This window comes from Magnolia sinica, chromosome 2, assembly GCF_029962835.1.
Source record: "Magnolia sinica isolate HGM2019 chromosome 2, MsV1, whole genome shotgun sequence".
NCBI classification, from domain to species: Eukaryota; Viridiplantae; Streptophyta; class Magnoliopsida; order Magnoliales; family Magnoliaceae; genus Magnolia; species Magnolia sinica.
In genome coordinates, this window is record NC_080574.1 from 132,511,184 (window position 1) to 132,527,354 (window position 16,171).

Here is a 16,171-nt window from a genome sequence, read left to right on the forward strand (position 1 = left end):
TTTCTGCAGATTCTCGATTTCTGCTCTGTCTACAGCAGCCATATCGGGGGCCCGGAACAAAGAGACCCCTCTGTCGAGATCACGCACATCGAGGACGAGCGGGAACTCTTCTTCCAGGGCCTCCCGGTTGTCGATCTTGGGGGACGCCCTCCTGCCCTGGGTTGGTTTGGCCTAGGATCCCTGGAGCGAGGTAGCTAGGATGAGAGGTACCTCATTAATGTACCTACTCTAGCGGGATTGAGTGAACATACTCCCCATCATTGACTCCTTTTAGATTTGTGCATCTTTCTTTCCTTTCTCCCCTGCTTTCTGTTGGTCAACAACTAACCAACCAGTTAGTTCTTCACTACTTGGATAGGGTGGGTTGCTAATTTATAAAAATCTTTCTTTAGTCCAATCTTTTCTAGCGAGTGGAGTGCATAAGCCCAACAGCTACAGGGGCGAGCCTTAAGCTGAAGGATTTTGGCTCTTCTTGAACTCTTTTCCGTAATGCCGGTTGGCTCTAGCACCCTAAACCCAATGTGACTTTTTCTATTTTGACTTGCTCCCCCACCATGATCGAATGGGAATGGATAAGAGGCTCATGGGATTAACGTGAGAGGGTAGGGTGTGCAGGGGAAAAGGAGGTCAAGGCCATCCCAATAGGTTACCAGAATACCTCAGCCTCCCGTGATAAGGCGTAATGGCAGTCCACTTCCCCTGGGTTGCGGAATGAAGTCCCAATGGAAGCAGGTAGAGGGTGATTGCCCCTTCTGCCGATCACGACCCTTGCCTTAAGTGCCTATGGACTGTTGAGATTCTGCCGTAGATCGAGTTCTGGATGGGACGAAGGTCTGATCCTCGAACTCCCAGCGACCAATCAATTTGGTCTAGTTAGGTACGGAGTTACCTCATTAAAAAAAGGGACTTCTAGGAACTCAAGAACCCAGGGGAGTGCTCATGGGCTTGGAGGAAAATTCTGAAGCTAAGAGACATAGCTCGGGGAAAGATGATATCTGTAGGAGGTGATGGTAGACCCAAGATGTTGTGGTTGGGGTCCCCCAATGGTACATTCTCAGTTAGTAGAGCATGGGAGGATATCTGGAACAGGAGTACGCAGGTGCCATGGTATAGAGTGGTGTGGTTCAAGGGTCAAGTACCCAGACTCCATTTATATTGCTACGCTAAATCGACCTAGATTAGGAATAACACAATTTTCTTCTATTTACGTCGAGTGTTAGGTCACAAGGATGACTTTTTCTTTTCTTTCTCAGTATTGTATTTACCTTCGTCTATGCCAAGTCACTAAACTAAGGAATACTTAAATATAGGGCCTTGCCATATACACCACAAAAGTTGGATTACTAATAAATACTTTTGTAAGTTTTTATTTTTAACTTTTGTGAGTTTTTTATTTCTATTTCAATTAATGCAACTGAGTTCCTTATACTCTCACTTTACGCAAATTGGGTTATCTTTGTTACTACAGGGGAGAAATGACGACTGAAAAATAAAAAGAACTCATTAAAATAAAGAACCATTTCCTTTGCAAATCATCTAATTTCATTTACAAGTGTTTGAATAGACGGGCGAATTGCATTGATTCTTGGTCATAGAGGACTGCTCACCGTCTCTTTTCTATGTCGACACTTGGGGTCATAAGTATTTAGTTTGGATTGAGCTATAAAAGGCTCTGGCACACTTGACACTATGCACACATACCAATGACCGAATTTTGAGCCAAACTGAGTGGGATGCGGTTCAGGTCTTAGTTAACCCGTGTGCTACCCAACCAATTCAAATAGGGAAGTTGAAATAGATATTTCATTACGTGAAAGGTACTTCTAAGGTAGTTATTTGTTATAGTGATAAACATTTAGAGTTAATTAACTTTGTGAATGTAAACTATATAAGAGAACTTGATTAAAAAAATATTTATCAAAGATTATGTTTTCTCTTTGTCTAGTGGTGTAGTACTTAAATATTGAGATTGCAATCAGTGGTGGTAAGAACACTGCCCATTAACATATAAGAACACGAGCACATGTAAAAGATCTAATATTTATATCACGTGGGATACACCTTTTTAGATTTGTGGCCTATAAAGGAGCCACCTAAATCCTTATGTGGCTCACTAGAGTTGTGAAACTGCCTGATTTTTTTTTTTATATAGAAGATCTATAAAGTATTTCCAACCACATGGAAAGCTTTGATCTTAGACAAGGGTTTTGGTATCGACACGTACCTTGCTCATGAATGGGATCAGCTCCATACTTCAATGGACAAATCGCCTAAAGATGTGAAGGAATGCATTGTTGTGGATAGAATGGGTTTAGGGACTGAATTGGATGTAAATGAGGTAAAACACTAAACTTTGTCTAGTAAGCTTTTTGGTGCCCAAATATTTTTATGATAGGCCTTTCTTTAAAAGCATAGATTTTGTTTGGGTAAAGTAATTAGGGCTGTCAACAGGTTGGGTCATGTAGTATACCTCACTACAAGAAAACCGGGTATCGCCAATGTTTGCAGGAGATCCTTTGCCGGCAGGAGATCCTTTGCTGGCACTAATTAAAACTACAAGCTGGTAAAGTATCCTTATAAATAAAAATAAAAATAAACCTACCCCTGTTTTCGACCAATCTCTCCCGGCCCCCAACTCTCTCCCTCTCTCTCCCCTCCGTCATGGCCGTGCCTTCTACTCCTCTACTCAAAGACGAGCTCAACATCATCATCCCCACCATCAGGAACTTGGATTTCTTGGAGATATGGAAGCCTTTCTTCTAGCCATACCATCCGATTATCGTCCAAGATGGATATATGATTTTTTTTTTCAAGGTCCCTGAGGGATTTGACTACGAGCTCTATAACCATGATGACATCAATCGGATCTTAGGTCCCAAAGCGTCTTGCATCTCCTTCAAGGACTCTCCACCAATAGAAGAATCTCCCAATCTTCAAGATCTGTTGAAGTAAGTTCTGAAAATCCGAATCCCATTTTTGATTTTGTAGATTTGACTTTCGTTTGGATTCATCTATTTGAAATGCAGATTTTTGTGTTGTTCATAGCTGAGTTCTAGGGTTTCTTTAGTTTTTATATTGGATTAGGGCAGATGATTGTCCTTCCCCCTTTTTTGGGCTGTAGATATTCTGATTCTTTGGTAGCTTTTAGGCATCTATTGTTTGGATGAGTTAAACGTGTTGTAATGTGATGAAAGAGAGGAATTTTTTTTTTTTCATAGATGCACAGGGGGATGACAAGAGAAGCTGGGGATAAGGGAGGGATGGGAAGGGTCAAAGAGCCATGGGAGGAGGTGAGAATCTCCTCCAACTATTTGAATAGGCGCTCAAGCTCGAGAGCAGTCATTTCAAGACCAAAACTGGGAGGGATGATTTGGTCAGGTGAGAAGGTGGTTAGGAGGGACATGACAGACCCTTTTTGTTGTTACTTGGAGCTAGCTTTTACTGTAAAGACAGTAATAGAAGGGGGTCAGATGTGAGATGTGTTGCTGCCACTTTGATGAGTGGAGCTCAACCTGATGGTGGAATCTGAAAGCAGAGTGCCGTCAAAGCAGCAGCGAGGAATAACAGAAAAGGATATTTAGCAGATCTTGCCAAGTGCCAACTGTAATGGAGTCATAGAATTGTCATTGGTTCTTTTATGTTTGTCAAAAAGGACTAGCAGACCTTAGCTATATTTATTCTCAAAGGTTTAATTTTCTTATGGTTCTACTTCTTGTGGGAATGTAAGAGGAAATATAAAATGTTCAATTGACATTTGCTTGGCCCTATAAATGTGGGATCCACCTTAGGTGGTCTAAATAGTTCATATTTTGGCTTCATTGCGCATAGAACATCCCCACAATGTTCCTCTGTCTTCTACTACAAGTTTTATGTGTTTATATCGGAAAGCCATTGTTTTATGTTATGTTTGCAGCTTTTCATGCTGCACTTACACTTCCTCTGTTTTCTACTACAAGTGTCATTCATGTTGAGTTTGTATTACCATTTTTCATATCTTTCTGATTTATTATTATATTTTTTGATGAGTCACATGATTGATGATGTTTCTTGGCCCTGAAAGTTCAGAGGAGATTTTCTCCAGAGGTTTTTTTTTTTTTTTTGGAATGTTATCTGGAAAATCTCAAAGAAAAAATATTTTAAGAGTTTCTTATACATCTAAAATTTAAATATATATTTATATATTTGTATAATAAGCCTGTAATGTTTTACTATTTCTCATGTTAATGTTGGCATAGGAATGTGATATTTAGAATCTGGTGAGTTTTTGAAAATCTTGTGATGGTATCTCAAGATTTTAAAAATCGTATTTCTTGCACTGACCGGAACCATATAATTTCTCACAATTTAATTATGATATGAGGTCATATAAAATATATGTTTAGTCATGTGATATTAAATCCTTGTCAGATCTCGACCCTTTGAAAGCTTTGAGCTGTTGGCCAGTGATGATATCCATTTACAAAAATACCACCTTTCGGGACTGAATGGCATTGAAGCCTTGTTGTTATTCTACAATTTTGAGGCCTTTCAATTTATTGATTGTAAAGCTTGTACTATAGTTTCTGTTTCATTAATTTTCAATATGTTTGATTAGTCTGTTTGAAACATCCAGCCCTTGGTGGATGTTAGTGTGTTAGAAAAAACACTGTGTCATTATAATTGCCAGCAGTTACACCATCCAGGCATTGCAATACCTGGTAATTGAAATATCTAGTGCATCTAGATGCCCCCAATTCAAATGATCCTGAAGTAATCTCACATAGTTTTGTTTCTTAAAATTCTAAAGAGTTACCTTTATAATTGGTAAAATTGGAGAAGCTATATTGGTGGGTATTTTGGAAGTGGCTTATTTCCCAATGTACTCATTAAGTCAAAGCACAATTCTAACTTACCTAAAAAAATGCTATGATTAGTTTGATATTTTCCATGTTTCAGGACTTGCACATTTGTGTAAGGACAATGGATTTTTAATCTTTTAGAGTTTATTAACTACTCCCAAGAGCAGTTGAAGTTGGCAAAGCTAGGCCTTCTCTCCTTGTTCAGGTCTGTTCATGGCTCTGGAGGTGGATGGTCCCTTGTAGGACAATGGTTTTGAAGCTTTTTAAGAGAAGGGGCTTTTTTTTGGGGAAAATTTAGATTTTTTTTCCTGAATTTCACAGGAATTTTGGAAAGCATCCATGTCATATATGAAATGCTGCATGTATCAATCAATGATGCAATTTTCAAGTTATTTGCTCCCTCATCCTTGATATCGTCTACAGTTTCTTCATTAGTCAGAGAGAGATGCTTAGTTACATACTTGCCACAGAACTTATGTTATCCATTTTCTCTTATGCTGCAAGAAACAATTGAATGGAAACCTCCATTTTTTGCTTTATTTTTTTGGGGTTGTGTGGCTTGTTAGCCCTTCGGTTTTTTGAGACTGTTTGCCTGCTTGACGGAATTTGTGTGGTTAAACACCTGATTTTTGGTAAAGTTTTAGTTCCCATTTCCTATTATTGTGGTAGATTTGCAAGTGAGTGTAAAGTGTGCTTAATAATAAAAGTTTAGTTTTTAGCTTTGCTACATACATTTGTTGGTTGACTAGTGCAGTGCTTGTTCTCCGTGTTCTACAATAAGTGTTCTAACTTGGTTTTTGAAGGGATTATTTTTCTTAAAATTTGCAATTACCTCTCTGTTATATGTGGTCTATTTTAGCTACAAACTGATAATTGCTAGGTTCTCCTAATTCTTTTGGTGACTTGGCCTTGAAAGATGCTCTACTTCTTTTAGTGGAAAGACGATTGAGCTCATTGATGTTACTTTCCATCAATGTATGATGACAAGGTTTAACTCGAAAATGACTATTAGTTTTGTGCCACCTGATGGTGAATTTGAATTAATGAAGTAAGCTTTTTATTCCCTCACAAGGCTTATTTTCCAGTGTACCCATTTTTGTCCTTTGCCGATTACTTCCGGCCGAAGTTTTTTCTTTTAGAAAACGTGAGGAATTTTGTTTCTTTTAACAAAGGGCAGACATTCTGATTAACGCTTGCTTCACTTCTTGAAATGGGTTATCAGGTATTGTCCCTTTGCATGTACTTGGGATCTTCTTCTTCTTCTTCTTTTTCTCTTGTAAAGCAGCTATATAATTTCTGTGTGTGCCTTTTTAGGTGAGATTTGGTGTTCTAAAGGCTGGAGCATTTGGTGTTTCTCAGTCTAGGAAACGAGCATTCATATGGGTAGCTTCTCCAGAAGAGACACTCCCAGAGTGGCCATAGCCAATGCATGTCTTTGCAGGCCCATAACTGAAAATCACATTACCAGGGGATGTACAATATGCTGCCGTCAGGAGTATAGCTGGAGGGGCACCCTTCCTTGCAATAACCGTGAGAGATACAATTGGAGATCTCCCACCTATTGGAAATGGAGCATCTAAAACAGAGATGTATGTGAGTTTTTTGATGAAATCTTGTCCTCAGTTGTTTGCACAAAACAAATTTAGTTAAAACTTCTAGTGAAGGAATACACTTTGAGATATCCTTTTCACCTTCATTTTACCAATGGTCTATTTTCATTGCTCTACCAAAAGAAAAGGTACTTACATCACTGATTCCAGTGCTACTAACAGTGATGGATTAAACTAATCAGCTAACAAAATACTCTTTGACAGTACATGTTGGATTTTATATCAGTTTTCCTCCAACTTTTTAATAAACTCAAATGTTTGTGGTGTGATGCCTTACAATGTCTACAAAATGCAGGTTAAACTGTTTACTAGTCAAATGATGGATTTGATACCTTGGTGCTTGCAACGGAGCAGAGCTCGATAAATGCTTGCATGAATGGAAAGAATCAGGTGTCTGTGATATGAAAGAAGTGGAGATCAAGTTACCATAACATAATTCAAAATGTCCAACTGTTCCTTCTCCACAGCATAGTGTAAGTTGAAAATCCTCAACCCGACCGAACCTAAACTTTACCTTATATGCAGAACATCTCTTCATAGTGAAGAATCCATACCCCAACTTACATGCACAATGGGATTTTGTTCCCTTAATGAGTTTATTCATTGCAGTACTCTTGCTGGTGTGATCAGTAAGAGCAGTGGGGATGAGGATAAGATCAACTATGTGATGCCAAGAATAAATTTTGATCTTATCACCTTCCCTAGGATGGTCTTCAGACTCTTCACTTTAAGAATCTGAGTTTTAATCAGGACAATGAAACAGTCCCAAAAAGGCTAAAGAAAAATATGAGGTTCACATCCTCAGTTTCGTAGCACTTAAAAATGAAATCAAAATGAGTTGGTTGTTGTTTACATGTAAATATATCCCTTGAATTTGTGGATGATGTGATTATGACAATATATCTCAAGATTTACAAGATAAGCTTATATTTTCCTCATAAAATGAGCTTATGGTCCAATTTGACAAATTGTCTTTTACTAATTTCTGTGTAGTTTTGTGTTTATGCTACTTCTATTAGCTACATGAATACAGAACTGATCCTTATCCATTTGTCTTAACAATAGTGAGAATGAGGAAAGTGAACTCCCTGCTGCAAGCTCAACAAATTTGAAAGAAGAAGGATCTTCACCATCCCTAACTCTGATCAGAAAGTAGGTAGATATGCTATACCAGCTCATAAATTCACCAGTTAAATGGTTAGTCTTGTAAAATGTGGAATGTTGATTATAAAGTTTTCTATTTTCAGGCCAGTGATGGATTGATGTATGTGTTATATCCTACAAAAATCCTGATCTGTCGGACTTTGTTGCGGATCCCAGCAACACTTGTTTATATGCTATGTAGATTCAAAATTATTATTTGTAGTTTATCTTGGGTTTGGAATTTTGTTTCTGTACTTGATTATTTCATTGCTTCATGTATGTTTAATAAGTTAATAATTTCAACAGTTAAATAACTGATTAGAGTTTTTTGTCCATTCAAAACATTGGAACTGATGGTTCTTTCATTTTCAGCTGACTGAGAGGATCACTATTCTGTCTACCTACTATTACGGTGAGGATCAAATCACCCAAGATCCCAGAAGTTTATGATGTGCTCCTTATTTCTTTTTCGTTTCATTTATTTCTATGAATAACGTGATGGAATTCACCATATCTTCCTGCCAATAATGTTTTTGGGATTTGAGTGTATTCTAAATCCCCATTTTGCAAGGTTTTTAAAATGCAATTCTGAGGTGAAGACTCTTTTTTGCAGTATGCTCTGTTCCAATCCCTCTGTCCAGTCTTGGACTGTCATTGCTGCCTGCTGCAACTTGTTTTTGCAAGTGTCAAATGTGTCTTTGATTTTGGCAGCATTAGCCCAATGATGTCATTAGTGCATTTAAGTGTGATTTTCTATTTATGTGGTAGAACTGATAGTGCCAAAAGCTTGCTAGATTGTGATTGTCATTACCTTTAATTTGGTTGTCTTTAATGCTGTGATGCTGGTAGTTGATTTATCTAGGTTGTTAATTAGAAAGATGCAGAAGTGCTGAAAGATGCAAAGGCCTTGGTTGACAGAAATTTGGTAAACATCTTCAACCAATTGCAGGCTGGTACGTTAATGCTTGTTGAATGATTCAATACATTTTTCCTTCTCAAATTATTTCCTGAATATAATTTTGAATACAACATATATCTTTTACATTAGAGGGATTCTCATCTCGTTGGATATTCAGGTCCATTTTCATAAACATGGATGGCACATTTACTTCACATGGGTTCTTTTGTAAGACATTTACTTAAAAATATTCATTTCAAGCTTGGATGCTCTACTTTTGATAATAAAGGTTTTGTTCTATGCATTGATCTTCTTATTTCTTCTACTATAGTTATTCTATGATTTCTTCTTTTACACCTTATTTCATGATTAAATTTTCAGGTTTCAAAGTTTAAAGATCCTCGTGATGCATGTGCTGTAATTGTTGCTGAATCCTATCATCTTTTCTTCCATGATCCGGTTTATGAGTCTCATTGTTCCTATTTGGCTAGTCATGTATTTTATTTTAAGTAACCATTTTGAATTCCATGCCAGAAAAGTGGGTCTCACATTTCAACAATCTATTTATTGGGCTGTTGAGTCTCACCGTGGATGGAGAATGCCCAAAAAATCTCTCACATTGGATCTTTTTCAGTTGAATATGGACCATTGTTCAATTTCTCTTCTTAACTGCTTCTATAGGCTACAAATTGGTAGATTAAGATTGCCCTATCAGTGGGATTTTTAAGGCATAGTCCAATTGTTGATGGGTAAAATTGATCAAAGGTATGGATTCTAATCCACATAACCCGCTTGTCTGAGTTGAAAGCTTGTGTATACCATGCAAAGATGCAGGCCACATATCTTGTAATTCCTCAATTATGGCAGTTAGCTTAATTGATGTTAAATTTGGATATGCAGGCCACATATACTGTAATTCCTTAATAACTGATTAGAGTTTTTTGTCTCTTTCTTTTTTTTTTTTTTTTCTTTTTCTTTTCTCATGATAGGCTGATATGGGGCCTGAAGACCAGTGTCAGGAGGAGATCGACTTGGCTTTGTTCAGCTTTATGAAAATGTGTCTATCAAAAATATCCTTTAGCCTAGTTAGTGCGACATGATTGATGTCTGATATAACTGCATACTGGAGACAACAAAAGCCATTGGCATCTTCATGCAGGACAACAATCTTGAAGCATCTGCCTCATGGCATACCTGAAGCAGTTATTTCCAGGTCATGGTTATACAAATTAGAGGAGTGAAGGATTTAAAGATACTTGAAATTGATCTGTCTGATCATCAGTGAAAGTTAGTGGGCCATGCCAAATACTATTTTAGGTCTCACTATTATAATGCTATAAATTTTTGGCCAACAGGGAATAAATTTGTTAGCAGGAGTGGAAGCAGTCATAAGCCATTAGTAGTGAAGGATTTCCAGATCCCTTGTGCTCATGCACCTGCATTGGCACCTCTTCCTCTAAGCTCATCCTTATTCCCAAGATCTACTGCTGAAGAGGTTTGTAGATCTCTCATTTCAATATATCAGAAAACCACGTCTCCTTTTCTTCTTCTTGTTTTTTTTTAAATAATAAAATAAAATTTATGAGAAAGATATGCCGTATGGCTACGGTTTAACCCGTAGCCTTTGACCAATTTCTGAAAAACTTAGATTTAGGGGCGTCTAGTACAACCGCAAGTTAAGGTCCTTAAACGCTAGAAAAGCCTTTACCGACGCAACTTTTACCGGCGGTTATTTGACCGCCGTTAAATCCTCATTTTTGCCTAGTTAAAACCGCCGGTAAATTCCCGTTTTATTGTGCTGCCTATATCCAGCCTAACTGAATTTGGGTCTTGTGGGGTAGGGTACCCAACGGGTCTTTAGTTATAGGTTTCTACTTAATTTGGATCATATAAGAGTTCTTATATGGTTGGCCCACTTAATGGATGGCTTCTATGACTTGAGAAAGCTTATTCAATTGCTAGAATAAATAAGATATTTTATAAGAGATACTTTCAAGTCCAATTAATTGGATAGACCATACCTCAGGTTTAACCCATTTAGATTTTGTTAATTTAAATTAATACCATGTAGAAAAGAATTATTTTATAACTTGAAAAAAACACCATATATACTTTGCATTTATTATTATATTTATTTATTACATTTATAACACCAATTTTTATTTCATACCACTTATTTGTTACTAGCAATAACATTAATTAATCGCCACTAATTGAAGTGGTTGTATAGTTCAACGGTTAAACTAGAGAGTTTCTCATTATATGTACTATGAGCTCGACCTCCCCGGAAGCTCACATGAGGTTGAGCTTTGTGGGCTGCATTGTGATGTTTGAAGGGCATCTAACCCATCAATCAGCTGCACACTTTCATGTTGAACTATGGACCTAAAAATCACGCCAATCCATGACTTAGGCGGGCCACACCACAAACAAAAGTTGAGCTTGGATGCCCACCTATTGAAACCTTCTTGATCATATAAAGGGCCTCGTAAAATGTGGTTTAGACATCTAGCGTATCCATTATGTGTCCCCCACTTGGATGAGGGGTCATACCAAATTTCAGGCCGTTCTAAAATTCAGGTGAGCCCCACCGAGTGCTTTTAGATGGTGTGGACTACCCAAGTTCTAGATACAGCTTATTTTTTAGTACATCCCATGACCTAGAGAGGACCTACCAAAAGCACAGTGTGGGTGTACATCACACATCATGGTGGCCCCATGGAGCTTGGCCTCATGGGAAGCTCCCATGAGGTCAACCTTACAATACGATTTCCCATATACAGGGGTGTGTGTGCGCGCGCGTGCACATGCGTGTGTTGAACTATACCCCAGGTCTAACGTGGGTTCTAACACCCATAGGTGGTGAAATCCCACTACGGAATGAGTGTGTGGGGTGTGTGTGCGTGTGAAAAAAAAGGGTCCTTCCTGCTTAGAAATTGAAATTTAAATAATGATTAATTAATGTTAATTAATACTGGTTCCATTGTAGTATTTATGCGAAATCCACCATGACCATAAGGGGAAACACCCTATGTTATGCAAAAAAAAAAAAAAAAACTTAATCCTATCTGCGATTCAGGTGCACCACATGATTTGAAATAATATAAAAGGCAACACTCACCTTCTAAATTGTTTCTCTTAGTGTGGCCCACCTGAATCACAAATGACCCTAATTTTTAGGTCCAATGCCTAAGTTTTATTGTGTCATCTAATGGTTACAGTGGATTGCATATAATCACCCGGGCGAGCCCCATAAAAACCAAGAGTGGACGTCTATCTCCTAACTGTTTCCCTTGGTAGGGCCCACTTAAATTACTGGTCAGCCTGATTTTTTTTGGCTTTAAGCCTGATGATAGATTTGGCATCTAATGGTTAGAAAAGACAAGAATTTCAATTTATGTGAAATGCCGCAGTGCTCACCGAGAACTACAAGTCATAATGCTTCTAGTTGCTTAATTTGGAACCCTTGGATAATATAATCGATCAATCTGAACTGTCCATCAAGTCCAAGTCACATTTCATAGGTTACCACCTTTCAAAAATCACTCTGGTTGCGTCAATACACTACACACTTTACTTGGTTAGGATTAAAATTAAGATTTTAATCGTGTAGATTTAGGATTTTGGTCTTAGATCTAGGTTTAAACAAGAATAATATTAAGATATTGAAATTGAACAGGATTTAATACAAAATCATAAAAATAGAACAACAAGACACTCACATGTTAGACTAATTCAAGCTCGGCTCGACTCAGTTCAACTCGGTTGCACCATAGGCTGAACTCGGTTTCTTTCGAACTCATGGCCTTCCAAACAACAATTTCCAGCGTTGCTGGATTCGGCTCGACCTAAACCCGCTCGGTCTTTAGCAACACAGCCCTGAGTCGACTCAGTGCACAACTCGTTGCTGATTTCCTTTTCTCTTTCTTTCTCTTCTTCTTCTTCTTCCTCCTCCTCTTCTTTTCTTTTCTTTTCTTTTCTTTTCTTTCTCTCTCTGTTTCGTCCAGAGGCTGGACTTAGATACTGGCCATGGCATCAACACAGTCAATGAACCTCACTGACTCGACAGTTGCTCTCTCTCTCTCTCTCTCTCTTTCTCTCTCTCTCTCTCTCTCTCTCGGAGGGGATTTTATGAAGTTATCTGCTCTATTCCAAACTCCCAGAAACCTCCTACGCAATGGTTTAGGGTCGAGCTGACGCGGAACAATGTTAGTCACGAAATGTTTCTTGGAAACTATTTGATTGAGGTATGCGGATTTTGAATTGTATTTTCTTGATTGAATGGTGATCAAATGACGTATCTGAGGAATGGTTTGGATTTCAGATCAAAGGCCACATCAGCATCTAGGTTGGACATTTATCTGTGAAGAAAAAGGGCTGTCTTAATTGCATTTTTCGTATCGAGGAGTTTTTCTTCAATCTGATCTTCATGGACGGTCAAGATACGTTGTATGAAGCTTCTGGGCCAAGAATTTAGAAGGTTCTGATCGATTTTCGTGGTGGGGCCCACTGTAACGTATGTTCCTTACATCTGTGCCATCCATCTTTTTTGACTAATCATTTTAGGGATGATCCAAAAAATGACACAGATCAAAATCTTAGGTGGACTGAACCACAGGAAACAGTTGTGGTTGAATACCCACCATTAAAATTTTCTTGGGGGCCATCGGAATGTTTATTTGCCATCCAACCTATTGATAAGGTCACAAAGACCTGGATGAAAGGACTGTACAAATATTATCTTGATCCAAAACTTTCGTGGCTAACAATAAGTTTTTAACGGTCAACACCACTTTTTATGTGGCATGGTCCACCTTAGAATTGGATCATGCTCAAAATGGATGGACAGCATGGATGTAAGGCTCATTATCAAGGTGGGCTCCACTCCACAGTCAGGGCTGGGATCCGCCCACCTTGATCTACCGAAGCTGCTCTGTAGACGTGGCCCTCATCGTGGGGTCTACCTTGATATATGTATTGTATATCCACACAGTTCATCCATTTTTCAATATCATTTTATGGAATGAGCCAAAAAATTGAAGCAGATCCAAACTTAAGTAGACCATATCTTAGAAAACAGTGGTGATTGAATGTGCACCATTTAAAACTTACAAGGGCTTACCTTAATGCCCACAGTATCTAATTGATAAGGTCACACAGAACTGGATGAATGGCAAAAACAAGTATGAGCTTCATCCAAAACTTCTATGACCCACAATTAGTTTCTAATGGTTGGTCACCACTGTTTCATGTGATGTTTTCCACATGAGATTTGGATCTGCTTTGTGTTTGTGCTTAAAATGAGTTAAAAAAACAGAGTAGATATACAATAAGTGAGTGTTGAATTTCTGCGTCGATGGCACAGGATTCTTTGGGTCGTAGGATTTCCTGTTTTGCATGAAGTTCTTGCACTGGAAAAACTTCAGTAGGCCACCTTGAAGTTTGTTAGAAATCCACCCTGTCTGTCTGTTTTTTAAGCTCATTTTTGGACATCGGGTAAAAAATGAACTGGATGCAAGACTCAAGTGGAGTGGGCCAAAAACGTGAGGACTGACTGTAGACACTTGATATATTCGTGGAGCCACATAAGTTTTGAATCAGGCTAGTATTTGTGTTTTCAATTCATCCTAAACGGTATGGATGGCATGTAAACATCATTGTAGACCTAGGGAGGTTTCAACTGTAGAAATTTCTTTACATACCTTTACCTTTACTGTGGCCCACTTGATTCATGGATACTGTTCACTTTTGGTCTCAAGTACTAAAATGATCTCAAAAAGAAGATAAACAAATTAAATTTATCATAAACATCACCTTGGGCTCTACTTTAGTCTTCAGCGCAGGAGCTTTAGCAAGAAATCCCCGTCCGATTCTTGCGCTTCCCTTTTAATTAGTTGAGGATTACATACTGACAACATCAGTAGCGAGGTGGTCATATATATATATATATATGAATGAACACCGTAGATCTAACCCATACATCATGGTGGGGCCCACTGAATTTCATCACATCAAAATTTCTTTTCTCTGAATTGGTTACTACACTCAACTCAATTTCAAGGTATCTGTTTTTGGGTGCGTCTGGGTGGTGACCAACCACTAACCAGCTAGTTGGTGTCAAAGTTCTGCAGGTCCCACCATGATATATGTGTTTTATCCATGCCGTCCATCTATTTGGATAGCTCATCTCAACACATAAGCCAAAAAATGAGGCGTTCTAAGTGTCTGGTAGACCACCCCAGCAAGAAACAGTGGTGATTGAACTCTCACCTTTAAAAACTTCATAGGATCCACTATAATGTTTATTTGCCATCTAACCCGTTAATTAGATCACATAACCCTAAATGAAGGGAAAACAAAAATATCAGCTTAATCCAAAACTTTAGTGGTCGCCTAGAAAATTTTAACATGAAAGGGTCTTTACTCTTCCTCGGGTGGTAGACTCTCAAGAGTTTCAACACCCAGTCAAGGGTTCGAGTACCCATAGGTGGTGAAATTCCGCTAGGCGTAAGTGTGTGGGGGTGTGCGTGCGTGTGTAAAAAAAATAAAAAAACATTAAGAATTCAATCCCCATTATTTCCCATTCAATCCCCAATGTTTCCTATGATGGGGTCACTGAAGCTTTTGGTCTTTATCAGTTTTAGACTCATGCACTAAAAGGAGCTGGAAAAATTGATAGACAGCATCGATAAAACACATACACGTTAGTAAAGCCCACACACCGGCTGTATGGTTGGCGTTGGTTTAACTCGTCAGAGCCAAGCCGTGGCTTCCATTTTGGCGGTGCATCCGTTGCTACCTCCTGTACTTGGCAATCCAGTTCAGGGATGGAAAAGCGGTGCACGGATGTAATAATACGTACATGACCAAAGTTTAAATAATTATGTATTTTTATTTTTTATTATTTATTTTTCTTGCTGACCTCATTGGACACCATAACAAGTGACCTTGACTAATAATAGGAGGCGGCTAGGAGCTCGCTGTACCTTCAGACGATCCGCACCCACAGAAAATGAGGGGAGACTGTTTGTGATGAGGGCACAAAAAATTCCAGCACCGTTGCTTCTCCTTGTCGCTCAGCTAGCAAGATGCGTTGGATTTCTCTCTCGTAAATACATTACTTACTGCACAGCATAATCTTTTACGTGTAGAGGTTTGTTTTTGAGTCCCACCGTCATTTTTGTATTATATCTACACCTATATAAACAGTAATAATTGGACACCTACTATTGAAAATTTCTTAGGGCCACGTAAGGCTCTGATCAAGTTTATATTTATTTTTTTACTTCACCAAGATCCGTCACATTACGTTGAGGTTAAATGGCAAATAAACCTAACAGTAGACATTAAGAAGGTTTCAACATTAGTGGTTCAATCTCGGCTACTTTTTTTTGGTGTGGTTAACTTGAGATTTGGATGGGACTCATTTTTGAGCTTTCGCTCTAAGAATGATCTGTAAAAATTAATGGTCAGTGTGGATCTAAAAGTCATGTTGTGTATCACGCAATCTATTTGGAGAGAAATCCCGCGTGTCTTGTTAGCTGGAGTCATCCGCACAGACTATCCTCACTCACAATAAAAATATCAAGGTTAGCCGGTCCTAACTTTATTAGTTACCGACGAGACACCTTTGTCTCTTGCAACCATTTATTATTCGAGTCGGGATCATCTGTTATCAAGTC

General features: G+C 38.4%; 2 long non-coding RNA genes and 1 other non-coding gene across 6 annotated transcripts; all 3 read left to right on the top strand.

The window, feature by feature from the left end:
• Positions 1-2,352: 2,352 nt before the first annotated feature.
• LOC131237692 (uncharacterized) lies at positions 2,353-6,420 on the top strand. Of its 2 annotated transcripts, XR_009167373.1 has the most exons (4): positions 2,356-2,948; positions 4,936-5,043; positions 5,160-6,060; positions 6,153-6,420. It is a non-coding gene; the product is annotated as an uncharacterized LOC131237692 (long non-coding RNA). The 2 variants fall into 2 exon arrangements; XR_009167372.1 differs by lacking the exons at positions 4,936-5,043; positions 5,160-6,060; positions 6,153-6,420 and adding an exon at positions 3,219-3,800 and having other exon boundaries at positions 2,353-2,948.
• Positions 4,437-4,526, top strand: LOC131238251 (small nucleolar RNA SNORD96 family). The gene has a single exon (XR_009167657.1). It is a non-coding gene; the product is annotated as a small nucleolar RNA SNORD96 family (small nucleolar RNA).
• A 1,751-nt stretch (positions 6,421-8,171) lies between the features above and the next one.
• On the top strand, positions 8,172-16,113 carry LOC131237693 (uncharacterized). Of its 3 annotated transcripts, XR_009167376.1 has the most exons (4): positions 8,174-9,254; positions 9,479-9,702; positions 9,845-9,984; positions 15,452-16,113. It is a non-coding gene; the product is annotated as an uncharacterized LOC131237693 (long non-coding RNA). The 3 variants fall into 3 exon arrangements; XR_009167375.1 differs by having other exon boundaries at positions 8,172-9,254; positions 9,479-9,984; positions 15,433-16,113; XR_009167374.1 differs by having other exon boundaries at positions 8,173-9,254; positions 9,479-9,984.
• The last annotated feature ends 58 nt before the right edge of the window (positions 16,114-16,171 follow it).